We start from the raw sequence: 8,282 nt of genomic DNA on the forward strand, positions 1-8,282 counted from the left end.
AACCTCCCACTCCCGAATCCAAGACTTCTTCCAAGCTGCACCAAACCTCTGGAACGCTCTACCCCAAGAAGTTAGGACAAATCACAACTTACTCAGCTTCAGACGCTCCCTAAAAACGCATCTTTTTAGGGTGGCCTATCACACTCCCTAGCCAAACTAATTTCACCTAATCCCTCTACAACTTCTCAGAACATAACCCCACGTCAAACTCCATGGCACCCAAATGCATCTCAAGGCTCTGGCCAACTGGTCCAGGAAGCCATCATCTATCCCCCATGAGCTGGCTGGATTGTCATTTTAAATAAACACTTGTACCTTGCCCCTCCCCCCATCTCATTGTAGATTGTAAGCTCTCACGAGCAGGGTTGCCATTTTTCCTTTTAAATATTGTATCCTCTATAATTACTTGTTTGTATATGTTTATGTATATGATATGTACAGTTAGGTCCAGAAATATTTGGACAGTGACACAAGTTTTGTTATTTTAGCTGTTTACAAAAACATGTTCAGAAATACAATTATATATATAATATGGGCTGAAAGTGCACACTCCCAGCTGCAATATGAGAGTTTTCACATCCAAATCGGAGAAAGGGTTTAGGAATCATAGCTCTGTAATGCATAGCCTCCTCTTTTTCAAGGGACCAAAAGTAATTGGACAAGGGACTCTAAGGGCTGCAATTAACTCTGAAGGTGTCTCCCTCGTTAACCTGTAATCAATGAAGTAGTTAAAAGGTCTGGGGTTGATTACAGGTGTGTGGTTTTGCATTTGGAAGCTGTTGCTGTGACCAGACAACATGCGGTCTAAGGAACTCTCAATTGAGGTGAAGCAGAACATCCTGAGGCTGAAAAAAAAGAAAAAATCCATCAGAGAGATAGCAGACATGCTTGGAGTAGAAAAATCAACAGTCGTGTACATTCTGAGAAAAAAGGAATTGACTGGTGAGCTTGGGAACTCAAAAAGGCCTGGGCGTCCACGGATGACAACAGTGGTGGATGATCGCCGCATACTTTCTTTGGTGAAGAAGAACCCGTTCACAACATCAACTGAAGTCCAGAACACTCTCAGTGAAGTAGGTGTATCTGTCTCTAAGTCAACAGTAAAGAGAAGACTCCATGAAAGTAAATACAAAGGGTTCACATCTAGATGCAAACCATTCATCAATTCCAAAAATAGACAGGCCAGAGTTAAATTTGCTGAAAAACCCCTCATGAAGCCAGCTCAGTTCTGGAAAAGTATTCTATGGACAGATGAGACAAAGATCAACCTGTACCAGAATGATGGGAAGAAAAAAGTTTGGAGAAGAAAGGGAACGGCACATGATCCAAGGCACACCACATCCTCTGTAAAACATGGTGGAGGCAATGTGATGGCATGGGCATGCATGGCTTTCAATGGCACTGGGTCACTTGTATTTATTGATGACATAACAGCAGACAAGAGTAGCCGGATGAATTCTGAAGTGTACCGGGATATACTTTCAGCCCAGATTCAGCCAAATGCCGCAAAGTTGATCGGACGGCGCTTCATAGTACAGATGGACAATGACCCCAAGCATACAGCCAAAGCTACCCAGGAGTTCATGAGTGCAAAAAAGTGGAACATTCTGCAATGGCCAAGTCAATCACCAGATCTTAACCCAATTGAGCATGCATTTTACTTGCTCAAATCTAGACTTAAGACGGAAAGACCCACAAACAAGCAAGACCTGAAGGCTGCGGCTGTAAAGGCCTGGCAAAGCATTAAGAAGGAGGAAACCCAGCGTTTGGTGATGTCCATGGGTTCCAGACTTAAGGCAGTGATTGCCTCCAAAGGATTCGCAACAAAATATTGAAAATAAAAATTTTTTTTTTGGGTTTGGTTTATTTGTCCAATTACTTTTGACCTCCTAAAATGTGGAGTGTTTGTAAAGAAATGTGACAATTCCTACAATTTCTATCAGATATTTTTGTTCAAACCTTCAAATTAAACGTTACAATCTGCACTTGAATTCTGTTGTAGAGGTTTCATTTCAAATCCAATGTGGTGGCATGCAGAGCCCAACTCGCGAAAATTGTGTCACTGTCCAAATATTTCTGGACCTAACTGTATATGTTCCTCCTGAATTGTAAAGCGTTGCGGAATATGTTGGTGCTATAGAAATAAAGATTATTATTATTATTTATAGAGGGATAACAATACGTTGGGATCACGGTGAACAGCAGGCTTAATCTCATTATCGACGACAATGTTCCAGCTCATCGAGGTCACACCATTAGGGAATGGCTGCTGGAGACTCTGAGACCTCAAACGGAGCGGCTGCACTTTCTCCAGACCTGAATCCCATAGAAAACCTGGGTAGAGTCACTGTGTAGAGGCCGTAACTCTGTACGCCAGAACCTCAATGACTTGAGGACCGCCCTTCAAGAAGAGTGGGATGCCATGCCTCAGCAGACAAATACTCCACTTGTGACCAGCAGGAGGCGTCGTTGTCAGCTGTAATTGATGCTCAAGGCCACATGACAATTTATTGAGACACTGGCATTTGGGGGAGGAGGGGGGTTATACCCAGCACTGGTGTTGGCTTTTGTTTCAATAAATAGTTTGAGATGAGGAAATCACCATTGCTGCCTCTACGTAAATGCCCGACTGTCGTGGTAACATCACTGTACGATTTTTTTACGCTTTACATGAATTTCCCCAGAAATCAAACATGTTCCTAACTTTTTGTGAGTAGTGTACTTTTACCACTCACAGACATATTGGCTGGTCTTCAACATTTAAAAAAAAATGGCAATGTCTAATATTTTTGATTTGTTTGATTTGGTTCTCCATCCACTTTTAGGACCTGTGGGAAAATCTGGTATAGTTTTTGATGATATTGATGTAAAAATATGGATCATTCTGAAAGATTCACACATATTCAAGCATCACCTTACATCCTTTGCTAATGAGTTGCCATCTTGTAAGGATTTATGAGATATGTTCTTAGCAGTGAAAGAGTTATCATTAGGCCTAAAACACACGGCGTGAAAATCAGAGAGAGTGGGATGCGATAAAACATCGCATTCCACTCGGACCAATATTATCCTGTGTGTCAGCACCCATGAGCGATTATTTTCTCAGCCCAAATAGGACCGAGAAAACAATCGCAGCATGCTACAGGTGTAATGCGATCCAGGTTTCTCTAGCACCCATTCAAGTCTATGGGGCGAGAGAAAAATCCCACTGCACTTACAGTACACCGGTGTACTGCGAGTGCAGGGCGACAATGGCAATAGCCGGCTACGGAGGAGAGAGGGAGATATATCCCTCCCTCCCCTCCTCAGCGCTGGCCCTTTCCTCCTCAGTGCCGGCCCGCCCTTTCTCCGAGCCGGTCCACCCCTCCTCAGTGCCGGCCCGCCCCCCCGCAGCTGAGGTCCGATCGCATGATTGGACCTCAGTCGCAGTGATACTTGCATGACACTCGGCTCCCGCTTTGCTGCCAGCGAGAGCCGAGTGTCATGTGAGGATCACAGTAGATCCCAGTGTGGCCCCGGCCTTAGGCTTAAACAGGTCCAATGGAGGATTTTCTACATGATTCAGGTTCTGACAACAGGACAGGCATTCTGACAACCCCGTCTGACAATATTAGTGCAGTCCTACTATTTACAATGCAATTTAAGTGGATATGTATTAGTGTTTAAAGGGAATCTGTCAGCAGGTTTTTGCTATATAAGCTGAAGCCAGCATGCTGTAAGGGTTAAGATAGATTCAAAAATATACAGTGCCTACAAGTAGTATTCAACCCCCTGCAGATTTAGCAGGTTTACACATTCGGAATTAACTTGGCATTGTGACATTTGGACTGTAGATCAGCCTGGAAGTGTGAAATGCACTGCAGCAAAAAAGAATGTTATTTCTTAGTTTTTTTGGTTTTTTTTTTTAAATTGTGAAAAGTTTATTCAGAGGGTCATTTATTATTCAACCCCTCAAACCACCAGAATTCTCTTTGGTTCCCCTAAAGTATTAAGAAGTATTTCAGGCACAAAGAACAATGAGCTTCACATGTTTGGATTAATTATCTCTTTTTCCAGCCTTTTCTGACTAATTAAGACCCTCCCCAAACTTGTGAACAGCACTCATACTTGGTCAACATGGGAAAGACAAAGGAGCATTCCAAGGCCATCAGAGACAAGATCGTGGAGGGTCACAAGACTGGCAAGGGGTACAAAACCCTTTCCAAGGAGTTGGGCCTACCTGTCTCCACTGTTGGGAGCATCATCCGGAAGTGGAAGGCTTATGGAACTACTGTTAGCCTTCCACGGCCTGGACAGCCTTTGAAAGTTTCCACCCGTGCCGAGGCCAGGCTTGTCCGAAGAGTCAAGGCTAACCCAAGGACAACAAGGAAGGAGCTCCGGGAAGATCTCATGACAGTGGGGACATTGGTTTCAGTCAATACCATAAGTAACGTACTCCACCGCAATGGTCTCCGTTCCAGACAAGCCCGTAATGTACCTTTACTTCCAAAGCGTAATGTCAAGGCTCGTCTACAGTTTGCTCATGATCACTTGGAGGCCTCTGAGACAGACTGGTTCAAGGTTCTCTAGTCTGATGAGACCAAGATCGAGATCTTTGGTGCCAACCACACACGTGACGTTTGGAGACTGGATGGCACTGCATACGACCCCAAGAATACCATCCCTACAGTCAAGCATTGTGGTGGCAGCATCATGCTGTTGGGCTGTTTCTCAGCCAAGGGGCCTGGCCATCTGGTCCGCATCCATGGGAAGATGGATAGCACAGCCTACCTGGAGATTTTGGCCAAGAACCTCCGCTCCTCCATCAAGGATCTTAAGATGGGTCGTCATTTCATCTTCCAACAAGACAACGACCCAAAGCACACAGCCAAGAAAACCAAGGCCTGGTTCAAGAGGGAAAAAATCAAGGTGTTGCAGTGGCCTAGTCAGTCTCCTGACCTTAACCCAATTGAAAACTTGTGGAAGGGGCTCAAGATTAAAGTCCACATGAGACACCCAAAGAACCTGGATAACTTGGAGAAGATCTGCATGGAGGAGTGGGCCAAGGTAACTCCAGAGACCTGTGCCGGCCTGATCAGGTCTTATAAAAGACGATTATTAGCTGTAATTGCAAGCAAGGGTTATTCCACAAAATATTAAACGTAGGGGTTGAATAATAATTGACCCACACTTTTATGTTGAAAATTTATTAAAATTTAACTGAGCAACATAACTTGTTGGTTTGTAAGATTTATGCATCTGTTAATAAATCCTGCTCTTGTTTGAAGTTTGCAGGCTCTAACTTATTTGCATCTTATCAAACCTGCTATATCTGCAGGGGGTTGAATACTACTTGTAGGCACTGTACTGATAGGAACCTTAGATTGTGAGCCCCAGTGGGGACAGTATTGCTGATGTATGTAAAGCGCTGTGGTATTAATAGCGTTATATACAGTGCTGGCCAAAAGTATTGGCACCCCTGCAATTCTGTCAGATAATATTCAGTTTCTTCTTGAAAATGATTGCAATCACAAATTCTTTGGTATTATTATCTTCATTTAATTTGTCTTCAATGAAAAAAAATATATATATATATGTCAAAAAGCCAAATTGGATATAATTCCACACCAAACATAAAAAAGGGGGTGGACAAAAGTATTGGTACTGTTTGAATAATCCTGTGATGCGTCTGTAATTTGTGTAATTAACAGCACCTGTAACTTACCTGTGGCACCTAACAGGTGTTGGCAATAACTAAATCCCACTTGCAGCAGGTGACATGGATTAAAGTTGACTCAACCTCTGTCCTGTGTCCTTGTGTGTACCACATTGAGCATGGAGAAAAGAAAGAAGACCAAAGAACTGTCTGAGGACTTGAGAATCCAAATTGTGAGGAAGCATGAGCAATCTCAATTCTACAAGTCCATCTCCAAAGACCAGAAAGTTCCTGTGTCTATGGTGCGCAGTGTCATCAAGAAGTGTAAAGCCCATGGCACTGTGGCTAACTTCCCTAGATGTGGAAGGAAAAGAAAAATTGACGAGAGATTTCAACGCAAAATTGTGCGGATGGTGGATAAAGAACCTCGACTAACATCCAAACAAGTTCAAGCTGCCCTGCAGTCCGAGGGTACAACAGTATCAGCCCGTACTATCCGTCGGCGTTTGAATGAAAAGGGACTGTATGGTAGGATACCCAGGAAGACCCCACTTCTTACCACGAGACATAAAAAAGCCAGGCTGGAGTTTGCCAAAACTTACCTGAGAAAGCCTAAAACGTTTTGAAAGAACGTTCTCTGGTCAGATGAGACAAAAGTAGAGCTTTTTGGGAAAAGCCATCAACATAGAGTTTACAGGAAAAAAAAGAGGCATTCAAAGAAAAGAACACGGTCCCTACAGTCAAACATGGCGGAGGTTCCCTGATTTTTTGAGGTTGCTTTGCTGCCTCTGGCACTGGACTGCTTGACCGTGTGCATGGCATTAAGAAGTCTGAAGACTACCAACAAATTTTGCAGCATAATGTAGGGCCCAGTGTGAGAAAGCTGGGTCTCCCTCAGAGGTCATGGGTCTTCCAGCAGAACAAATGAGCCAAAACACACTTCAAATAGCACTAGAAAATGGTTTGATAGAAAGCACTGGAGACTACTAAAGTGGCCAGCAATGAGTCCAGACCTGAATCCCATAGAACACCTGTGGAGAGATCTCAAAATGGCAGTTTGGAGAAGGCCCCCTTCAAATCTCAGGGACCTGGAGCAGTTTGCCAAAGAAGAATGGTCTAAAATTCCAGCAGAGCATTGTAAGAAACTCATTGATGGTTACCGGAAGCGGTTGTTCGCAGTTATTTTGGCTAAAGGTTGGGCAAGCAAGTATTAAGCTAAGGGTGCCAATACTTTTGTCTGGCCCATTTTTGAAGTTTTGTGTGAAATGATCTGATTTTGTTTCATTCTCTTTTGTGTTTTTTCATTGCAAGCAAAATAAATGAAGATAATAATAACAAAGAATTTGTGATTGCAATCATTTTCAAGAAGAAACTGAGTATTCTCTGACAGAATTGCAGGGGTGCCAATACTTTTGGCCAGCACTGTAAATGAATAAATTATTATTATATATAGAAGGTTCAGGGATGCCTGTGTTGTCACAGTCCGATCTTTTGATCATTTGCTATGTTTGTTTGAGCAGCTGGGTCCTTATGTCCTTGCTGTGTCTCGTTTCATGTTGTCTGGCACGCCCTCTCATCCGATTGACACCTCACTATCAATGTATAATCTTTATTGCAAGCCTAGTGGGGGCAGGGACAGCTGTCTGGACTCTGCTACATGCCTAAAGGTAAAAATTCACAGCCAGTAATCTAAGTGATACATCGTTGGATTCAGAATCTCCTTGCCTACATTTTGCTGCTCTCAGATAAAGTAGCAAAAACCTGCTGACAAATTCCCTTTAACAGAATTACCGTTTTGCCTATACAATCTGTGGATGCCTACCTACTAAGGCATGCGGGGATTTGTGCTTCTATGGGAGCTGCAAAGCTATGGGGTAAATACCTGTACTGTACAATTTGAGTCGTTCTGGTTGTGATCCCTATTAGGATTAATTGAAGGCTAAAGGCCACTGAATACTATTAGTCAAAAAATTGCCTCCTTGTCTGGATTTTCCTAAGAATCTGTTTCCTGACAAATCTAATTGCTACCATGCGTCCTCAGCCGCAGCCCGCTGTGCTCCTACTCTGGTTTTCCTTTGAAAAATACACACCACATAAAAAGCATGAAGTAAACAGCAAGTATGTGTCTCCCCTTAGAAAATGCCCGGGTCACTGAGAGGACAGCAGCAAGATTAAAAGATGTCATTTAACGTTTCTTTTTTTGTTTATAAACCTATCCACTGACCAGTTATGTATACCGATGGTCCGCATTAAATCCTCCACATGCTACGTACTATATACAGTATGTCACAAAAGTGAGTACACCCCTTCACATTTTTGGAAATATTTTACCTTTTCTTTGGACAGCACTGAAGATCTGACCCTGTGATACAATGTACAGTGTCAGTGTACAGCTTGTTTAACTGTAAATTTGGTGTCCTCTAAATAACACACAGCCATAAATGTCTATGCCGCTGGCAACAAACTGTGCCCAAAGTGTCAATATTTTGTGTGGCACCATTATTTTCAAGCACTGTGTTAACACTCTTGGGCACAGCGTTCACTAGATCTTCACAGGAGCCGCTAGATCTTCTTCCCTCCTCCATGACTACATCACGGAGCTGGTGGATGTTGGAGACCTAGTGCTCCTCCACCTTATGTTTGAGGA

This window comes from Anomaloglossus baeobatrachus, chromosome 11, assembly GCF_048569485.1.
Source record: "Anomaloglossus baeobatrachus isolate aAnoBae1 chromosome 11, aAnoBae1.hap1, whole genome shotgun sequence".
Lineage (NCBI taxonomy): Eukaryota > Metazoa > Chordata > Amphibia > Anura > Aromobatidae > Anomaloglossus > Anomaloglossus baeobatrachus.